The sequence below is a fragment of the Lampetra fluviatilis genome, chromosome 34, assembly GCF_964198595.1.
Source record: "Lampetra fluviatilis chromosome 34, kcLamFluv1.1, whole genome shotgun sequence".
In the NCBI taxonomy this organism is placed as follows: Eukaryota; Metazoa; Chordata; class Hyperoartia; order Petromyzontiformes; family Petromyzontidae; genus Lampetra; species Lampetra fluviatilis.
In genome coordinates, this window is record NC_136308.1 from 2,588,608 (window position 1) to 2,610,360 (window position 21,753).

General features: G+C 42.2%; 1 protein-coding gene across 1 annotated transcript in view; it reads left to right on the plus strand.

The window, feature by feature from the left end:
• LOC144944279 (metabotropic glutamate receptor 8-like) overlaps positions 1-21,753 on the plus strand; it is a 262,753-nt gene that overhangs the window by 137,853 nt on the left and 103,147 nt on the right. The window lies entirely within an intron of this gene.

A 21,753-nucleotide genomic window follows, 5' to 3' on the forward strand; every position in this document is an offset into this window, starting at 1 on the left:
TTTCCCCAATGCAAGTGCTACCGCAGGTCCACCTCAGTTTGTAGACTCCAGGGTATTGCATGTCAGGAATGACCTCCTTCACAAATGGGATTAGATCACAGATTTTGTGTACTGTATTGAATCGGACCTGGATCTTGTGTCCGTTTAAGATTTTGTAAATATTTTTGGTAACACCTGCTATGTATGGAAAAGTCATGGTTTTGATTGGTTTCTCAGGAGATTGTTTCTCGAAGAGGCCCAGGACCTGTTAATCGTCACAGGTTCGCCATGAACGGGAATCAAACTTCGGGGCACCGTGTTCGTAGCGCAGCACGCTAACCACAGCACACCACACAGGCCTAAGCAGAAGAACAATAGAACAAATTAGGCAACGAATTAGGATTAGTTACCAGCTCGTAGCATCCAATTGCAAAGTGCTGGGATTAAGGGCACGTTGCCGGTTTTCCAATCTATTTTTGTTTTTTTTTCATTTGCCTGAACACCCTTCTCCCTCCTTTTTGATGCTGCCGCACGGCAATGCACCCCCCCCCCCCCCCCATAACACACAGCATTGCAGTCCAGGACACTTGCTTTTTTACACGCCAGGCGTACAAATTGAAAGATCAGACCATCAGCATTACAGCTTAACCAAAATGCATTTAGGTCAATTACTTGGGGTTTAGTATTGCATCTCTTTCCATAAGCTAATATTCCTCGGCATTGCGCTAGATACTGCAAATTGCATTGTTTTTACCCCCCTATTCCTTTTTTTATATTAAATTCTCTTCATATTACTTTGCTGGATTAATCATTTCCCTGCCCTCCCGGGTCATTTCCTGTGCATTGTTTGCTGATTGCCTACTTGCAGCATACCTCTCCACACTCGTGCACAATTCCAAGAACCAATAACAATGTCTCGGAAAATTGTTGCAGCTATAATTACGTATAAAAATACGTGTTTAAACTGTGTCTTTTTACATTGTTTTTTTTTGCTGAAGAATAAGCACGAACGATAACCAAATGAACACACGCTGCCATCCGTTTGTATTTTTTCAAAACCACAAGCTATTTTGACCTTGGTCCAGGTATGTGCAGTTTCTAATTAAGGTCACGTGTTTACAAATGAACTATTAATCATCGAAGAGCGTCACTCCTGTTCATGGCAGAGGTCAAACAGGAAGGGATGGTGCCGTGCTGTAATGGTTAGTGCACTGGGCTTGCATTTGAGTCCAGTTTCAAGTTTCTTAAATCTCCGCCGCCTTTGTCCATACAGCTGTCTAAATGGATACACCGCAGTCGCTCGGCATGTCACATGCAGTGGGGTGAACTGTGGGTACTCCGACCTCTTCCGATATACGTCTGGCCAGCGTGGAAGAGGAGGCCAAAATATTTCTGAGAAGCTCTTTCGAGCTCCCTCCAATACACTGCTGCACTGTCACATTTTTTAACGGATGACGTTAAAAACTCGGTCATATATACACATAACCTATTTCGATTTAAAGCTTTCGTGACTGCAGGGATTCATCTTCTTGGTTCTTTCGGTAAAGTCACGTACAAGGAAAAGAAAAAAATAATACAAATAAAACATTATAAAATAATTCTCACGGCCACAACGCAAGCAGCCGTCTTCAGGTGGAGAACAGGTCTGTCGAGAAGGCAGAGTCTGAATGACTGCCTTCTCGACAGACCTGTTCCCCACCTGAAGACGGCTGCTTGCGTTGTGGCCGAAACGTCGTGAGAATTATTTTATTATGTTTTATTTTTATTATTTTATTATTTTCCTTCTACGTGACTTTACCGAAAGAACCAAGAAGACACATAACCTATATATGTTAAATATGTTTTGTTTTTTTCGATAAAGTCACGTAGATAGAAAAATAATAATCTTGATTTGAAGCTTTCATGACTGCAGGAATCCATACTTTTTGGTTCTTTCAGTAAATTAACGTAGGTAGAAAAATAATAGATCACGACGTTTTGATTGCAACACAAGCAATCGTCATCAGGTGGGACAACCACAGCAAGAAAAACTGCTGAAGTATGCGAGAGATCTGCCTACTTCAGCAGTTTTTTATTGCTGTACCGAAATAACCAAAGAGTATAAACATAAAAATAAAGTGAATAAAAATAAAATAAAAATAAAATAAAAAAGTGACATGTATATTTCAAAACATCATTATATGAGTGCTGTGATATTAATATGAATTATTGCAATGCATACTTCTGCACGTTCGACTATAGTAGATTTCATTGTATTAGATTTGCAAGGGATGCCATCTCATTCTCAATATGATGTTATATAACACAAGACCTGTACATATAAAAAAAAAACTCAATGTAGCATCATACTCAGCACAATGTTGCCGAATTGAACTGATTAGGCATGTCTTGATAATTTGTGGTTCATTTATTTTCATAGTTAAGTTCAGAAAGCCAGAACCACATACAAGCATTATATATGTGGATGTCCCTTATTGGATTTTATACTGAGTTATATAACTCTTGGGCATCTAACCCATTTTTGTTGATGCTGTACGTGTGCTGTGAATTTATACTTTCCCAATTCTGTACGCACACAAATCGAGTTATACACAAAACGCACACACACCCACACACACAGATTCACCAAAGGTATAATTTAGTTTTTCATGTCGAATTGCAAATCTACTGAGATTTTACATATCTCTTATTTTGTTTCCGATGTTAACGTGTGCAGCCATGTCTCTTCTCAAACTTTGGAAATCAGATCACTGCTGTGCAAAAACTTAAGTAGAACATCAAGTATTTTTTAAAATCTAGTTTTAAAGATCACGCGTGCAACTTATTTCAACCATCAGTAATCCTCATTTCAAATCAGTAGCTACAATAATCTTCAGCAGCAATCAGGGTCTATCCACTACTGGATGAAGGCCTCCCTTGTGGTCATATGGTGCCACCATCCACCTCACTCTGGCACGTGGGCAAGTCACATGGCTCCATCTCTACAGCGGTCACCCTCTTGGATGTGATCCATCCTCTGGCTGCAAAGTCATCTCCAATCTCATGCTTTTCCCATAATGTTTCAAGCGATGTGTCTTGCCCAAGCCCACGTTTCTTAGCAGTCAACATATTCTCTGTGCGTGTGTGTATGCTGAACTTTGTTCGCACCGTTCCTAGCCAACCCTGCTAATCGTAGGTACGGCGGAAAGACGGAAAAACTTGGGAAGGTGTGGGGGGAAAAACAACAAACTGGCATTTGGTCACTGATGCATGTGTTCCTCATTCTGTCGCAGGGTAATTCCCAGCACGCATCTGGCCAAACTTCTTTGGATACATCTTCTTGGTTCTTTCGGTAAAGTCACGTAGAAGGGAAATAATAAAATAATAAAAATAAAACATAATAAAATAATTCTCACGACGTTTTGGCCACAACGCAAGCAGCCGTCCTCAGGTGAAAAACAGGTCTGTCGGAAAGACAGCGTCAGACGCTGGAAATAATAAAATAATATTTTGTATTACTTTATTATTTCCCTCCTACGTGACTTTACCGAAAGAACCAAGAAGATGAATCCCTGCAGTCACGAAAGCTTTAAATCGAAACTTCTTTGGATACGTTTCAGTTGTTCTTCCATTGTCTGCATCACTCTCCATGTTTACAGTCCACTTGTCGTAGCAGGTGATGTGCGCTGATTGGAAATGTTCTTCTTCGAGTATATATGGAGTTAGATTTTTTTTTTATCAAAGCACATCTTCGAAATCACTTCAACCTGCTCTCACTGGCATCTTTATTTCATAATTTCGATCCAAGTAATTGCCCTCAGCCTATGACCAAATTACACGTAATTCTTAAGTTGGCATCGGATCTCAGAAGCTAAGCAACATTGGATAGTGCTTGGACAGGGGACCACTGTAAAAACAAGTTGCCATAGATCCGCGGGGCGACGTGGCAGTCAGCGGAGTGCAGTGGGAGCTGAGTCCATTGTTGTGCTGTACTTCCACGTGTCTACGTCTATGCTCCCCGCCTTCACGTGGTAAAATGACGCTCGCACAGCATGAGGAGGCCACCATCCAGAAGTGTTTTAGTTTTTAAACGAAAGGGCCTGCACAGCTCCACTGTCGTTCCCCCGCACCTCCGTTTAGCACGGTGGTGATAGAGGATCCTACATACAGTGTGCGTGTCAACAATTGTATTAGCCTATGACTAAACCACCCACGTAGAAAGCCATCAAATGAATTCATTTTATTTTTAAAAATGTCAGGCTCTCGATATGAACATATTTTTTTCACTCCTATAGTTAGCATGCATGTACGTTGAATTTGTTTTGCACCGCACGTGCCAAACGTGCTATTCGGAAGCACGGGGGAAGGACAGCAAACGAAGCACACGCGGAAAAAGTAAACTATCAATGACCACTTTGTGACGTATTTTGTCTTCTGAGACCTGACGTGTGAACCTCTGTCGAGAATACATTTTTTTGAAAATAGAAAATCCGATCCTGTTGGTCCCGAGTGAAGGAGAGCGAACATCAATGGCCAACATTTGACATCAGCCTTGCATCTCAACTGGCGCCAAGCCAATCAGAAGTAATCCTCTCGTGGTCCCACAGGAGAACAATATGGGGTCTTAGTGTAGACATTTCCGCCGAATTTATTTATAATTCATCATGCCGTAATGGTAAGAAATGTTCTTCTAATCTGTGACCACCCCTTTCTGTCTCCATTATGAGCTATGTGTGTTTGTATGTTTAACATATTTTGCATCGTACGTAGCCAACCGTGCTAATTGGAGGTGCAGTGGAAGGCCAACAAACTGAACACAAAAGCAGTTCTAAAGAAATGAGTTTTCAATCTAAATGATGATTTCAAAGTGCATAGCTCCATTGGCTTCCTAATATCTGAAGGAGAGAGTTCCAGACGGCCGCAGAAGCGAATCTGAAAGCATGCAATGTGGTGACCATCTTTTGTTCGATGGCTATGCAAAACTATGCATCCATTTCTGATATACTTTCTTAACCGTGTTGATGCATGTTCTCTCTCTTTGTGTCACCATTTTTTTTTGCCTGCGTCTATATTCCCGAGTCATGAAAAAGCAATCAAGAGTTTGGCCGTGCGAGTGAAACCTGCCCTATTCAGATGCCACTGACAAGTCCCTACCCATAGGATAGATTAGAATGCATTAAACAGTTCAAAGAAAATGTAAATTCTCCATTCGACTTTTCTGTACGGAGATATAATGAGGTGAGTACATTTTGCGGGACGCTGTCACGGCACTGTCATAGTTATGATGAGCACCAGCGGTGGGTGGGTGTGAGCATTCATGGTTTCGGCAAGGGAGCAAAAAACAGTTATCTCAGAATTATGCAGAAAAAGAATTACAGATATTCCCCGAGTTACGATGGTCCGACTTACGATATTTCGATGTTACGATGGCGATAGCGATACGACACAATTGTAAAATATTTTACATTTCGCGCGGTAGGCAAACGCAGCAGCGTACGAGGTACGATGCTGTACGTTGGGACGCTGCCGGGATGTGCGCATCTCTCGCCTTGTGTGATGCAGATAGGATTGTTTCCTGAAAAAAAAACTTTCTATTAAATTGCAGTTCATATAGGTAGGCTCAGAATTTACCTTGTTTTTTTTTACTTTACATTTTACTGTGCAATACAGCATTATAATTAATAAATACATACAGTACATAGTTTATACAGTACGGTACTGTACGTTGCTCTGTTTTGCTAAATTATCACCATTCTTTAAGACTCCTGGTTAGGCTTATGCCATCTTCCGACTTACTATATTTTTGACTTACGATGGGGTTGTCGTAACGCATCTCCATCGTAAGTAGAGGACTACCTGTATAATACATTTTCAAATATGTCCAATATCCACCCATAAGCAAAGAGCACAGAATACTAAAATATCACTGCACGAAGATAAACGTGTGATACGATTTAAGGCAAATTATACTCAACGTTTAGATTGAATGCTTTAGCCGGATAGCACAGTGTTATGATTTCAAGTCCGATCAGGGATTCAGTCCTAGATTCATCTTGGAGGGGGTGGGGGGGGGGGGTAAGATACAATTCGTACCAGTTTGTGGAAGATTATTGGTGTTGTCCTTTGTATTTCCTTGCCCAATGCCAAAGTAATCCCCTAGAAACTCAGGACCTTAACCAAAGAGATGAATTTATCCCCATGCTCATTTGAATGGTGCATTTCTTCGATTCATGACTGGACTATATTAACTGGGTTATATAATTTTGGGAGTGAATATATCTTTAGATGTGTTTTTGCCATTGCTCTACGCCAGGCTTGGCCAGTCTCATCAAACAGAATACAAACACACCCGCTTATATATATACACACGAGTGCACCTTAATCTTCAGAGTCAATACCTGGTTTTGTTCTGAGGCATTTGTAAGCATATCTGCAACGGTGCACTTGAATCGCATGGCATATCCAGTACATTTCATCTTCGTGAATTCCATTGTGCATATCGTGACAGGAAGTGGCTAACTGCAGGTGAGTATCTTATTATTTTGTGTGATGGGAGGAATCATCGGGAACAATTACACATTCATGTCGAGGCCACTGGGTCAGTGGATGGCTTCAAGAGGTAGCTCGATGAATATACAGGGTTGCTTCAAATTTTTTTTAACACTTCTGAGACTTTGCAACAATGCCACAAGAACTGTACCTCGGGGCTCTGGAGACCATCTGGAGAAGATTCCAGGCTCGTGTTGACAATGATGGCAAACAAGTGGAGACTGACTTTTGGAAGCTATTAACATGCAGTTTTTTTTTATCATGTTACAGTGTATTATCCGTTATTTTTTCCAATGCAAACTATAGTTCCATGTAAGTGTAAAAACATTTTTGAAGCACCCTGTATATATCGGGCAGTAGCTCTCTTATTCGATCCATGGTTTGAAATTTAGACGGCAGTCACACCGCAAGCTGTTTAATTGTCCATCGGGTGGAGGAGATTGCCACACCTGCCACTGGTGTGGCTCAGACACAGACACTGGCACCGGGGAAAATGTTTCGCTTATCAGCGGATGGAAATGAGTTGTTAAGGGTGTTGTGAAATTATTTGATTCGATGAAAGTAAAAAAATTAACGTGAACGCATTTAAAATAACAATATCTGCGCTTGGCACATAAGGCCATCCGCTCCCGGCACACAAACATAGCGAGCAACATCGAAAGGGTACTGGGGCAATCTTGCCAAAGCTGCTTTAGACTTTCCATTTAAAACACAGCTTCTGATCTCTTACCAGACAGCCGCCCAACAAATCTCCCATTATAATGGAGCCTAGGGATCATGTAGATTTCATGCCCCACCACCCGCCACCAACTCACCACGGCTTCCCTCTCTGTCTTTATTTTAATCTGGTTTTAAATGAGGAATCGTACTCATCTCCTTGTAGGAGTCTGCAGACAGAAAAAATTAGAAACTTCCTGGGAATACCTGATATGGAGGGGGTGGGGGGTGGCACAGTTAGATCCCCTGGTAACACGCACGAGTATCTAATGCAGTCTCTATTCTAGATTTGAAGCTTTCGTGACTGCAAGGATTCATACTCTAGGTTTTTTTTGATGCAGTTATTTTAGCTGTGACGGTCCCACCTGATGACGGAGACTTGTGGTGCCTCCAAAACGTCGTGATTTATTATTTTATTTTATTTCCATTATTACTTTTATTAACTTTTAATTTTATTTTTTACCTACGTGACTTTACCGAAAAAAAAAACTAGAGTATAATGTAGTCTCGCTCACCAGCGTTGCCTATTCTGCATCGGAACGGCGAATGTAATTCACCGCTGGATTCACAGCTCCTCCCCATTAAATGCACTGGGTTGTGCCTTCCGCAGGGGAAATCTTCTCAAACCAACGTCGTCGCTCTATAGTTGAGCTGCACATTGTCGAAGCTCTCTCGCACGCATGCAATTTGTCAAATCGCACGTGCTACCAAGCAGTGGGCAGAGAAACAAAGGTGCATCAAGGGGTGTGCGCATGTTGAACTTATTTTGCACCGTACGTACACACAGTGCCGGATTAAGCTCGTGCGGGGCCTGTAGCATATGTTATAAAGGGGCCCTAAATAAAAAAAAAACACGTAAATATTAAAACACGTAAAGTTTTAACTTGCATAGTAAAGTAATTGTATTTTTTCCTTTGTTATACAGCCAGATAATACGACAAATCGCTAACCTTAAACACCCAATCTTGATTTGAACACCTAGTCGTTCATAAAAGTTAAAGGTGGTATAGTACTGTAGTAATAGAGCAAGTGCAGAATCACTGAACCGGAATTGATAGCTTGAAAGCATTTAGCGCGGGGCCCTTGAAAGTGCGGGGCCCGTAGCATATGCAGCTACTTTTGCTTCTATGATAATCCGGCACTGACGGAACCGACCATAATCGGAGATGCAGGCGGGGGGGAGCAACACACTAGACAAACAACGCAGTTTTAAAGAACAATGATAATGAAAGTGCATAGCTTCAGTGGGTTCCTAGTATCGAAAGGAAGAGCGTTCCAGACGGCCGCAGAAGGCGTGCGGATCTGCTGTTTGTATGAAAGGCCAATCGACGCATAGGAAAGGAGCATTTGATTTTCTGGCTGCCCTATCTCTTAATAACATTGATTTTCAGCCCAAAACCATGCTCACACCTAACGTCTTATTTTTTCACATTTACCAATTAAGATGTGCACGATGCATGCATTTGACCTACTCTAATTCACACACCAATTGATACGTATTCTGCTTGTGAACAGCTGTCAAGAAATGGATTTTATCTTAAAATGTCTGCATGGTGTCTTGTAAGCTACATACATAAATAAATGTCAGTGAACATATATTATTTACATTGAAATGTTTCAATACCAGGCAAAACCTCATACGACTGAGACATCAATTCATTCATGTTTGATAAGCAGGAATGAAATCACATGGACACACATATGCTGGCTTATCTGTGCATTATTATCCTTTAACCCCATTCACGGAAGCAATACATCACATTTGAATACGCGCTTAAACACTCGCACTGATGCAGCTTTATATCTCCGGCATCATTAGTAGCATCAATCCACTGCTGGATGAATGCCTCACAAATCTGTCGCCATCTCTCTTAATCCTGCAATGAAATAATCCATCTCGTAGCGCCTGCACACGAGCTGATTCCATCACTCCATCTCCTTGTTGCATATTCTTGGGTTTTTTCGGTAAAGTCACTTAGGTAAAAAATTAAAATTAATAAAAGTAAAATTAATAATAAAATAAAAATCACGACGTTTCGGAGGCAACACAAGCTTCCGTCTTCAGGTGGAACCGTCACAGCACGCTTGCTCATTTACTTGATACAGCAAGCGTGCGGTTCCACCTGAAGACGGAAGCTTGTGTTGCCTCCGAAACGTCGTGATTTTTATTTTATTTTTTATTTCACTTTTATTAATTAAATTTTTTTACCTACGTGACTTTACCGAAAAAACACAAGAATATGAATCCTTGCAGTCACGAAAGCTTCAAATCTAGAATTAATATCCTTGTTGCATGTCCGCTCGGACATCTACAACCGTGTATATCAGTCCCTCCAGAAAAACGCGGAGTTTTTTGGTGATTGTTGCGGGCAAAAATCGTTGATTATGCGGCACGTTTTCTTAAAAAATGCGATGGAATATGCGGGATATTTATGCAATTTTATGCGATTAAATTGCGGGAACTTGCAAAAATTGCGGGAACTTGCAAAAATTGCGGGAACTTGCAAAAACTGCGGTTTCATGAAAAAGAGAAAAAAAAGTGATTCCCCCAACACCCTATTCACTAGGCTACTACTTTAATGTAAAGAGTCATTTCTTATTACTTCCTATGATAAGCAAGCATACTACATCACAGAAAGTGCTGGGAATATTTAAGTTCTCATCTTGTTTTATTTCAGACCTTAACAAACAGATGGCTCAAACTTACAAAACATTGAGTCGAACAAGTTCTGTAGCTTTACAAAATGAATATGCTACAACTTCTGTAAAAATGAATAAATAAAATATTAAAAAAATAAAATGTGTGCTTCCTGTTTTACAGAGGTAGCTATACAAAACAGACATCTTCTGTTAAAATAAGTGTTTTCAGTGCACAGTAACGTAAGCAATACAGTAACAGTACAGTCTTACAGTAATGTAAATTTACATACTACTAACAAAAAAGTGCAATCTTACAACTGTAAAGTTGCATAAACTCTTCATCATGGTTTCATTGGCATCGCGGGGTTTGCAGCTGTTCAATGATGTCGCGTAATGAGTGACGTCACTTCATAACGTTCCCATGGCAACAGGGGAAATGGCTGCGCTTGTGTGAAGTAAACGCAACATTTTTCAACTTTCTGCTAAGATATATGTGACTTTTTGCAACGAAAATGCGGGGATTATGAAATCATGCAAGCCCGCATATTTTGCGCGCGGAAATCTGCAATTTATGCGGCGAAAGTGCGGCGTATTTGAAAAAACGCGCCCCCCGCATAAATATGCGGACTTTGGCTGATTTTGCGTGAAATCTTGCGATCGCATAATCGCGTTTTTCTGGAGGGACTGGTATATATACACCTTACACATTTCACGAACAACATGGCACGGATCAGTAGAGTTCTACGTAATGCTGTACTGGTACGGGCCTCAGCTTTTCTGATCATACTGTGAGGCGCCAGAATACGCATAGGTGAAACCACGGATTCAGCCGTTCATTATCAAATTGTGCCTCTTGATAAAAAAAAATGCGTTTTTTTTTTCCTGCAAGAGGTGAGCGGGTGACTCGAGACGGCTCTCATCGCGTGTAGGCTCCCTTTCAAGTTTTTCAAGTTTCATTTATTTGGTATAGCCCTGTGAGCCATGTGGCTCTTAAGTCGGGTGCAATCGCAACATTGCTGAGATCCTGGATTCAAATCGGGATTCAAGTCACCCGCGATTCAAGCTATATAAAAATCGCGAGCAGCGTCGTCGCGGTGGAGATTGTGTGGGACACAATAAATAGAAGGACACTGCGCCTCCTCCGCCTAATCTGTCTCGCCGCATAAAACATTTAAGTATTTTTCTTACACATCCCATTGGCCACACAATCCCTCAGGGAGTGCTTTCTTTATTTCTGTTCAGCCGCGTTGGGTTAACGCAAGCAAACTCGGCACCGGTTTCGACATTCAGTGTCTCATGCTGTCTTGGAATAGAATCACAGATTGGGATGTGACTACCTTTTAGTCATGCGCATCTGTGGCATGACTTTTGTTTTTGACACGTTTGTATTTAAGCACTGTGGTTTTTGTTTGTTTATCCTGTTTGCGGGACGTTTTGGCACGGGTTTCGTGTAAACGATTTCAGTTTGTGCTCATTAGTTTGCACACACTCGTGCCTTCAATGTCTGGAAACTGCCACCACTCCTGACGGCCATGCCTATGGTCGTCTTGGTAACAGAGCTGCTTAGCCAAAAGGGCCTCACCAGGTCAAATAATAAAAAAAAGTATGAAAGAAGATTAGCAAAGAACAAAATAATGATGTGAATGAAAACTACTTTTCTGCACTTAGGCTGAATCATTTCCATTACATTTGTATTCTTTGTTTCACACTTAATAATGGCAGAAACACATCACCTTGGCACTAACTTTGCATTACATTTCAAGCAGCATTGCAGTGCATCGCTGTTAGGTTACAAATCATATCGTTGCGTTCTGTGCGTGTGTGGTTATAGTAATTGGGTTCAGTTATGAAACAATACACATTACAACTAATGACTAATCTACAACTCATTACTAAATCATAACAATTGATTGATTCCTAATCTATTGTATAATTACAATACCCCTCAAATCACTGCACCTGAATTAGTTAAATGATGACGTCACCCCGCTGCTGCTCTATTTAAGACCAGGAGCAGGGGGAGGCTTCACCATTCTGGCAAATTGCCCGATGATGCTGGATGTAATTACCCGCGAAACGTCGTACTCAAATTATTAAATGTTGTGGATTCATTCTTTAACACACCGGTGGGCTAAAGTAGTGAATTTGTCTTTTGTCAACTTGACACTTTTTTACTGATTGGCTGTGTCGGGTGGTGGAGGGTTACGACACATAAATAAAGCGATCTAACCCAAACATGTTTATTATGTTTGCATGTAATGAGGAGTGGTTGTGCACTGCGTTATGAACCCGCCGAGCCGAGTTCGATTCCCCCTCATGGCCAACACCAGTGACGATTTATCTGAACTGGTTCTGGGCCTCCCCTAGGTCGACTCAGCCTCAAATGAGTACCTGGCGTGATGTGTAAACATCGCCACTAGGGACACAAAAGTGGACGGGCGTGGTGCTGGGCATCCACCCCCTCCTGTACCGGGCTGGCCGTCATAGGTGCTTGCTAACATCACTTGCCCCAACAGTCTGTTAAGGTTTTACGGGGGATCTTTGTCTTTTGTTTGCATGCAGCACCATTTGACCATAGATTCTAGATTGTGTATTTCAATGTTTGATGTTATTCTCTCATCATATTTACATCTATAAAATAAAAAAAATAAAAAAACCACCAGTAACTTATCAATGAATATAAATGCTTTCTAGAACTTAAATGAGTATGGAAGCTGCTTTGAGTGATCATATGCTTGGACGTACTTGAAGATAGTACACATATTACCTAACTCATCAACAATGATATCTACTTACAGTTTGTAAGTGCAATTTTTGTTCGTAATATAATTATAAAATATCCTTAAATTTTGGAAAGTTTTGACTTGTGTCTTTCATACGTTGAAACCTTCATTAATTTTTGATAATTTTTTAAAGTTGATTTGCATACACGCAGTTGCACTGTCGACAAATGTTTACCACAACAGCGCACCGTCTCGGAATTGCAAGCATAGCGATCTCTAGAGTTAGACCTGTTTCATGGGCCCGTACCGTGACAGTATGATTAACCCAAGGCATCTCTTTCAATAGAAATGTGGAGCTCAATGTGCTCTCAGCAGGTCCTAAACAAAGGAAATTGGATTGAATTGACTCAATGTCTCCAGGGCTTGTAAGGTCACCAAAACCGCGAATGTGAAGTGCTTAGCACTTCTGCACAAATAAGGGGCAATTGCGCTTAATCCCTTGCCATTGCCTGAGCATTTTTATCTAATTTAAAGGTGCATTATGACCCTGCACCTGTCTTAAGTGATATGGCAGACATGTGTGTCAGTTGAGGTTTTGTTACATCCAGTGGAAGGGGATTTGGAGATCAGCAGCTTTCCGGCTTGTTGCAGGCTGTGGCAAGCGTGGTATGTGCGAAAATGCCTGAACACAAATCAATCGGAGCTTTGATTCAAATGTCCACGCACGTTAATCAAACGTTATGACTGGGGTTTTCGTAATCAATGCGGATAATTCGTCCAGAGCCTGCCATTTTTTGTGCAACAATTAGTCTGACCTCATAGGATCCCTTCGCAGTGATTGATTTATCTTCAGACCTTTTTTCCCCCTTTGATCGACCCGTGCCATTTTATTCATTCATTTATTTCTTTATTTCAAGGCTAAGGCGTCATCTGTCACGTGGAACACCGATAAAATCACGCCGTGGCACCATTGTTTGTGAACTCTCAGGTAAACAATTAAGTTGCACCACGGCTGCTGCTCGGAGGATAGATGCAAGACGCTTCTCTGCGGGCGGAATACCAGAGGTGTGGACTCGAGTCATGTGACTTGGACTCGAGTCAGACTCGAGTCATGAATTTGATGACTTGCGACTCGACTTGGACTTGCATAACAATGACTTTGTCCCACCTATGAGATGTGGACTCGAGTCATGTGACTTGGACTCGAGTCAGACTCGAGTCATGAATTTGATGACTTGCGACTCGACTTGGACTTGCATAACAATGACTTTGTCCCACCTCTGCGGAATACTCAGTCACGCGGATGACTTAGAGACCACATGTGAAGCACGTATTGCATCTAACTTAAATAAAAACCACAACAAATTCCTGACCGTGGCCTCCGTATATTAAATAATATTTTTACGAGCGATTTTTTTTTATTACGCTTCATAATCTTTATGAAGATCGTGTTGGCGATAATGAAACAGCCGCGCTCCTAAGTGATGACAAATAATGTTGATGAGCAAGGACAATTTTTCATTGGTTGGGGAAGGTTATATAACTCACGATGTTCACATGTATTTTGCCCAGAAGATAAGGATCTTGGAAAGTGAATGTAACATTGGTTGAAGGTCGATGATGACAAAATCACAACAACCAAAAAAACGAAATCGCAAAACAAACGTAGTGAGGTCACCCGGATATGTGCACAGCACTCACTGAAAATCTCGAACACATGATACAAGGCTCTAGTTCATTCTTGTTCCATGGCGTTCCATGGAAATATATGAGTCTTCGGCTATAGAGAGCTTGTTCCCTTTTGACGACCTGCGGATGTAAAAATACCACCCTACATTGTCAAGTGGGCAATTGCGTGCTACATTTGCGGCCACATTTGTGTGAGAGAGGAAATTGCAACAATTATTTGAGCACAAAAGAACCTATTTTTTTTTGTTGCTTGCAAATTAACATAGCGTGGGGTTCATGCGACTGCACTGGATGACAAAAGGGTAGGGAGAATGAAATGTAAGACAATGGGGAGATGAGTTTCACTGTAGCAATATTTAGAATGTGTAACCTGCAGTCAATTTGGCTCTACAATGGTGTCCCCGAAAATATTTGTGAAACAAAAGGGACATTCTTTAAATGTATATGGCACTGGTTATTATGCAGCCTTTGCAATTGCCTCCACCGTCAGTAGAAGGCCTCTGGAGAGCCAATCTAGAGGGCATTTGGCCTACTCTTCCAGGTTGTGAGAATAATAATAGGTTTGACCCTTTCTGGCAATAAAACAGGAGGTGTTAAGATGTCCAAACAGCAAACATAAACCTTTTGCAAGGAATCACGTCTGCATTAACCACACACAGCACGTGTGCTGAACGTGCAAACAAAAACATGCTCTGCCAGTGTATGGCATTGTCTTTTAAACGGATTGGTCCACACCAGAGACAGCAGCCTTCTTTAGGGCCCAGTCTCACCACCAGTGTGAGACCAGAGGACAACGCCACAAGGCGAACAGCCGGGTTGGCCAGACGGTCTTGGAAGACGTCGTGGGAGAACCCAGCACACTCTTCACCCCAGCGCACGCGACCTGCCAATCGATGAACGGTGGCGTCGCCATTTACACTGCTGGATGGACAGACAGCGATGGATTTAGAAAACCGGCAACGTTGCTTCTTCATCTGCCTCGCTCGAAGATCGCGTCGAGCCACCGACGACATTTCGATTGCAAGTGCACGGTGTTGCCAAGTGTTACGCCGTGGCTGCATTCGTCTACGACGATGCAGATCGTGTGGTACCCTTATGTTTGTTTAAAACACAAGACACTTGCTGACATGCTGAGTTCACGTGAATAAGCATGTACAATGATTACACTGTGGAACACATTTTCTCTTTTGGTCCTGGGTAGTAAGTGGAATTTCCTAATTGCCTATGCCTCAAAAGTACAGAAAATGGCTATTATTCCTCACAAACTTTGCTTTTGTGAACATGACAGTGACATTTTGAAATTTACCTATTTTCCAGAACATTCCAGATATATTCAGTGCTGAGTAAACTTGGAATAACTTCTAGAACATTCTAGAACTTTACAGTAATATAAATAGTAGTACTGGCAAGAATGCACCTGCTATCACGTATCCGGACCTTCCTTCATCCATCGCCCCGGTGCCACACTGCCATGAGCTCCCCGTACCCACTCCTCCGGAGAGAGAGCAGCCGTCTTTAAAAGAGAGCAGCAAGCCAGAGAGCGAGGAAGACGTTGTAGATCCAGATGACAATTTCACAGGTGGAGCTGAGGAGAGGACCACAACTAAAAATACCACAACGACTTGATCAGAGATCTTGGTCTCACCAAGTCCAATGCCGAGCTTTTAACATCTAGGCTCAAGCAGTGGAATTTGTTGGATGAAAGTGTGCAAGTCGCAGATCAGAGAAAGCGTCACCAACCTTTTTGCAGCTTCTTCACCCGTCAAGATGGGCTCTGCTTCTGCCACAATGTGACCAGTCTGTTCGAGGCAATCGGAATCGCCTGTCACCAGAATGAGTGGCACCTCTTCATTGACAGTTCATCCAGGAGCCTCAAAGCCGTGCTGCTCCATAAAGGTAACAAGTACCCGTCTCTTCCCCTGGCTCACTCGGTGCACCTCAAAGAGGATTACAACATCATCAAGACCTTGGACGCCTTGAAGTATGATGAGTATGGCTGGGAGGTTATCGGAGACTTCAAAATGGTGGCATTCCTGATGGGTCTCCAAGGCGGTTTTACCAAGTTTTCCTGCTATCTTTGCCTTTTGGGACAGCAGGGACACCAAGGCGCACTACCACAGGAGGGACTGGCCACAGCGTGGGGAGGAACAACATCAAGTGGGAGCCACTGGTGGACCCCCGGAAGGTGCTGATGCCACCACTGCACATACAATTTGGCCTTATGAAACAATTTGTCAGAGCTGTAGGTAAGGAGTCGGCAGCCTTCAAGTACCTTCAAGACTTCTTTCCTAAGCTGTCTGAGACAAAGGTCAAAGCCGGTGTCTTCGTCGGACCACAGATAATGAAGATCCTTGAGTGCAATGAATTCCCCAAGAAGCTCACTAGCAAGGAGAAAGCGGCTTGGGACAGCTTTGTCGCAGTGGTTCGTGGCTTCCTGGGCAATCACAAGGTCGAAAATTATGTGGAGCTGGTTGAGACTCTGGTGAAGAACTACGACACAATGGGCTGTATGATGTTCCTCAAAGTCCATATCCTTGATGCTCATCTTGATAAATTCAAGGAGAACATGGGAGCGTACTTGGTGGAGCAAGGGGAGCACCTCCACCAGGACAAACTGGACTTTGAACGCCGCTACAAAGGACAGTATAACAAGAACATGATGGGAGACTACATTTGGGGGCTGATTCGTGAAAGTGATTTACAGTATAATCACAAATCGAGAAATACTACTCACTTCTAAATCTTTTATAGTCATTTTGTATTAATTTAGTATAAATACATGTTAATTTTGATTCATGTTGTTTTTTCTGACTTTATGTGAACAAAAAGACACAAATTCGCCTGTTTTCCCATTGAAAATAGGTACATTTAAAAATATCACTGTCCTGGTCACAAAAGCAAAGTTTGTGGGGAATAATAGCCATTTTCTGTATTTTTTAGGCATAAGCAATTAGGAAATAACACTACCCAGGAACAAAAATAGTGTTACATAGTGTGTAATAAGTATTACACACGGCTACACGATAAACATTATGAACGGCTTTTACTGAGCGCATCTATGGGCTGCCCTCAGGGTCGCTGCCTTCGGGCAAGTGAACACGGTGCGCCTGACAAATTGCCAACATTGGGTTGTTATAAAACACATGTACAGTACACACGATAAAAAACTATTATATACGATAACTTTAATGCAGTAGTGTTTTTATTCAGGAAATACTCATTGGCTTTCAAGATTCTTCAGAGGAATGCTTCCATGGGAGACTTGTCCAATCCTATTTTAAGTAGCGTTTTGCATGAGGGAGGAAATCAGAGCATACGATAGAACACATTCCTGCGGAGGGAGCTGGTAGGAACGTTGGGTTGCTTGGTCAATGGCCAGGGTCAACGGCGGCGTGGTGTATTCCACAAATATGGCCGACTGTGAAGGCGGACACAAGCCGGCGTGAGTAGGTTAAACGTTGAGTTTTATAAGGGCACCACGGGGTGACCAGCTCCTCCCCACCCAGCCCCATCCCTCCCACCCCCCACCCAGCCACACCCTCCCCACCCAGCCCCTCCCCACCTTCCCCCTCACCTAGCCCCTCCCCACCCTCCCCACCCAGCCCCTCCCCACCCTCTCCTTCCCTCTCCACCCAGCCTCACCTCTCCCATTTTTGGATGCACGACGGATGGACGGACACAATAATCCCCTGTGGGCTGGTGTAACCAGGAGGTTCCTACCAGTAAAATCCACACACACGAGGGGATAGCACTCACCCACGTTATTGTAGTGCCATCCTATGGCCATCCTGTGGCCTGTTGGGTTTGACAGTTTAACAATCTGCATGATCCACCAAACGTCACCTCCCATAGCATCATATCATCGGCATTCACCACCTCGCTAGGCTATTGAACTTGTTTCATACCAAACATGTCATATGTCTGTTTAACATTCATTCCATCTGTTTAACGAACACGATACGTCACATACAGGACATAAGTACTGTGGAGGACGCGCTTTAATCACATGACCTTCGTGAAGAAACCGATGGGCACCAGTGGGCCGTTTGTGAACCCTAACATTTGTGGCCATGCACACACAATTCTGCCACCTAGATTCATCGTTGAGGAGCGCCATCCAACCGATTCTTTATCACCCCGCTGTGGTGGTGGTGGTGCCACGTCTCCCCAAATCAGTGGAGTGCCCTCCACTGAGCCGATGAGTTCATTACAACTCAAGGACCGAGAACCCTCGTTGGCATTGGCAGATGAATTGAATCAACTCCACAACTTTTTTTTTACTGTTACCAATTTGTTGTTGAAAAATCTGCCTCGACTACTTAGAAATTGAGAATTTTATTATACTCTTTTTTACCCTAACATTTTGTTCATGTTATTTTGTTCAGTGGCGTGCGTTTAACAGGCCACACAGCTTGCTGATGAGACTCGGTAAAGTCGCATTGGGCCAGATTTAAATAGGCTTCATTAAAATATACCTGGCTATATTCATTCAGAAAGGTTATAGGTTGATGCTATTTAATTTAAGCAATTGAAAACCAAAACCTACTGCTTTACTTGTATTATTATAATTTGATATTTATTTTACGTAATAGTTAATATTGTGTATATTGAATATTTCGAAATCACCAGTTAGAGCACAGGCAGAACAGCACTAACTATTCTGGGCCAAAGTAACACCGTTCGTAATTGCCTTGTCCATCGCTCTAAGATAAAGTCGCAGAGGTCACGGAGTGTTTTACTTCAGCTTGCAATTTGTTTTATACCTTTATAGCTTTCAATTATATGTTATTTTCTCTTTAAAATTTTTACTGGTACATGTACACACCTGTGCCTCATCAAGTGACACTGCCAGGGGGTTGTCCTCCAAAAATGAGCTGCACTGGGGCACAATAGCAATACAATTATGACAGATGATAGAATTCAGACCAATCTTCCAAATTGCATCCACAAAATGGTGCACTTATGGGATTAAATTGCTGCTCAGCGGACAAGACACATTGAAAAGAGTATAAACAATGTGCAAGTTACTTAAGGTCATCGTGTTGTCCAACAATGTTCAATTTGAGGCTCAATTATTTTTTTTAAATCAATAGGAAAACTGGACGGGGGTGAGCAGTTATGCCGTGGTTCATGTAATTTATTCAGTAAGAACCCCGCTGCCAAACTGCATGTATGTGTATATGTATGTATGTATGTTGAACTTATTTCGCACCGTACGTGGCTAACCGTGATAATCAGAGGTGCGGGGGAAGGACAACAAACTAAACACAAAAAAGCAGTTCTCGAGAAATGCGATTCGTATCCATGGCGAACATCATTTGTGAGTGGCATATCTGAATTGGTCCTGGTTGTCCTCCTGTATCAACCCGCACTGATCAGTCTGGTGAAGTTTAGTGAAACAACCCCTATGACCAACGCAGTATGGGAATGTCTTCATCCAATGGTGGATTGACGAAGATATATATAATTATTATTACTACAACATCTCAGTGTGGGTTCTATAACATAAATATGTAATTATTTATCCGTAGAAGCCATTCTCAGTCACAAGGACTTTTTTCAGGAGGGTCCTTCTGTGGGTTTTTATTTTGAGACGTAAGACAATTCAGGTTTCATATTGGCTCACACGTTGGCTCACAAGTGACGACATAGCATTCATCGCTGTTTTTAACAACACAGCAGGAGGCGTTCTCCACAAATCTGGCTGTCCGCCCTGATGAAGCTAGTTGTAATTACTGGTGAAACGTCGTACTCAGATTGTAAATGTTGTGGGTTTCCTCTCCAACACACCGGTGTGCTGAACTAGTAACGAATTGGCATGGTTTGTTTACGTTACAACCCTTACTAATTGGCTGTGTCGAGTGGTGGCGTGTTTAAAGACACATTTTTATTTACACGAGCTAACCCCAAAAGGTATTATGGATATTGGTCGCGAGAACCTACTAGGTGTTACATTCAGGATTGTCTATCCACGCAGGAGGAATCCAGAGCACACGGAGAAGATGAACACTTGTAATGGGGTGACACTCTCACTCCGTACCGATAGGAAACAGGTGGAGATTAGTCCACTTGCTCTACTGCCTTGTCCTGGCGTGCCAGGGTATATGGCACTTCCTCGACACAGACGGGAAAGGGGACCTCACAACGTGAGTTGTTTGATCCACCAACCGTCGCCTCCACAGTGCTGGATTAGAGGCCACGTGCATAGCCTGTACCTGTACAGCTTTGACGCTGGTGATATACTTGTAAAATAATACGTAAGAGAGCATCGGGTGATGATCTGAACGTACTGTAAAAATGAATGCCAGTTTAGCAGGTCTGTGTGCACAGTACTTGTGCTGATTGTATGCAATAGGGTGTGTGGGTGTGTGGGTGTGTGGGTGTGTGGGTGTGTGGGTGTGTGGGTGTGTGGGTGTGTGGGTGTGTGGGTGTGTGGGTGTGTGGGTGTGTGGGTGTGTGGGTGTGTGGGTGTGTGGGTGTGTGTGATTATGTTGTATCACCAACACGTCTCACTTTCCTATCGCACCGCGTTCACAATTACTCATTCTTCTAAGTCCCTTTCATTCGAGGCTCTTTATTTTGTTTCTATTTTAATGTTTCCGCAAATGGTTTCTCATTATTTTTAATTTGTTATTTATTTTATAGGTTCACATTTCGATGATCACGTACACATTAAGGCAACTAATTACTGAAATTTCCTGAAATGGGAAGACAAGATTTCTTAAAGGCTAAAGTGTGGCGTGGTAGTAAATAATGCACCGTAATGATTGGCTCATACGAATTAATTAATGTTATTGTTTATAACTTTGACAATCTGGGATGGCATGCAAGCATACCATTTTCTCAGAGCATTGCGAGAATCTATTCAACTAATCACCATTAAGATGTATTCATCAGAAGTCTACAACATAACTTTCCATGAACAGTCATGTAATACCATTTATATGTATATATTTTGCACGTATAATGTTACGAGATTAATCCTTTCCAATGTGCCAAGTAACATGTCTCATGTTAATGAGTTAAACAATCACGCTGATCACACATCTTAATCTGGCAACGTATGTGGTTTTAGAATTTAAACGTGGTTAGAATTCAAATGAAAAAACTCACGTAACATTAATTACAATTCATCATTTTCACCGAACACTCAGAGACCAAAACCAAATCACCGAAGAGAACTTGGGAAACGAGAATATCCGTGCAAACATCTGGTTCATTTGCTACAAATTAACCACAATACCTTGTCGAACTCGGTCATCCTTGCAGCAGCGACTTCTGGTGAGCTGTCGAACAAAGACGGTCGCCGCATCGCGTACTTTTGGATGCGCTTCTGCGGCTGCCTGGAACGCTCTTCCCTCCGATATTAGGAAGCCATTGGAGCTATGCACTTTTAAATCTAGATTAAAAACTAATTTCTTGAGAAGTATATTCTTTGGGTCTTTCGGTAAAGTCACGTAGATATGTTCAAAGAAAA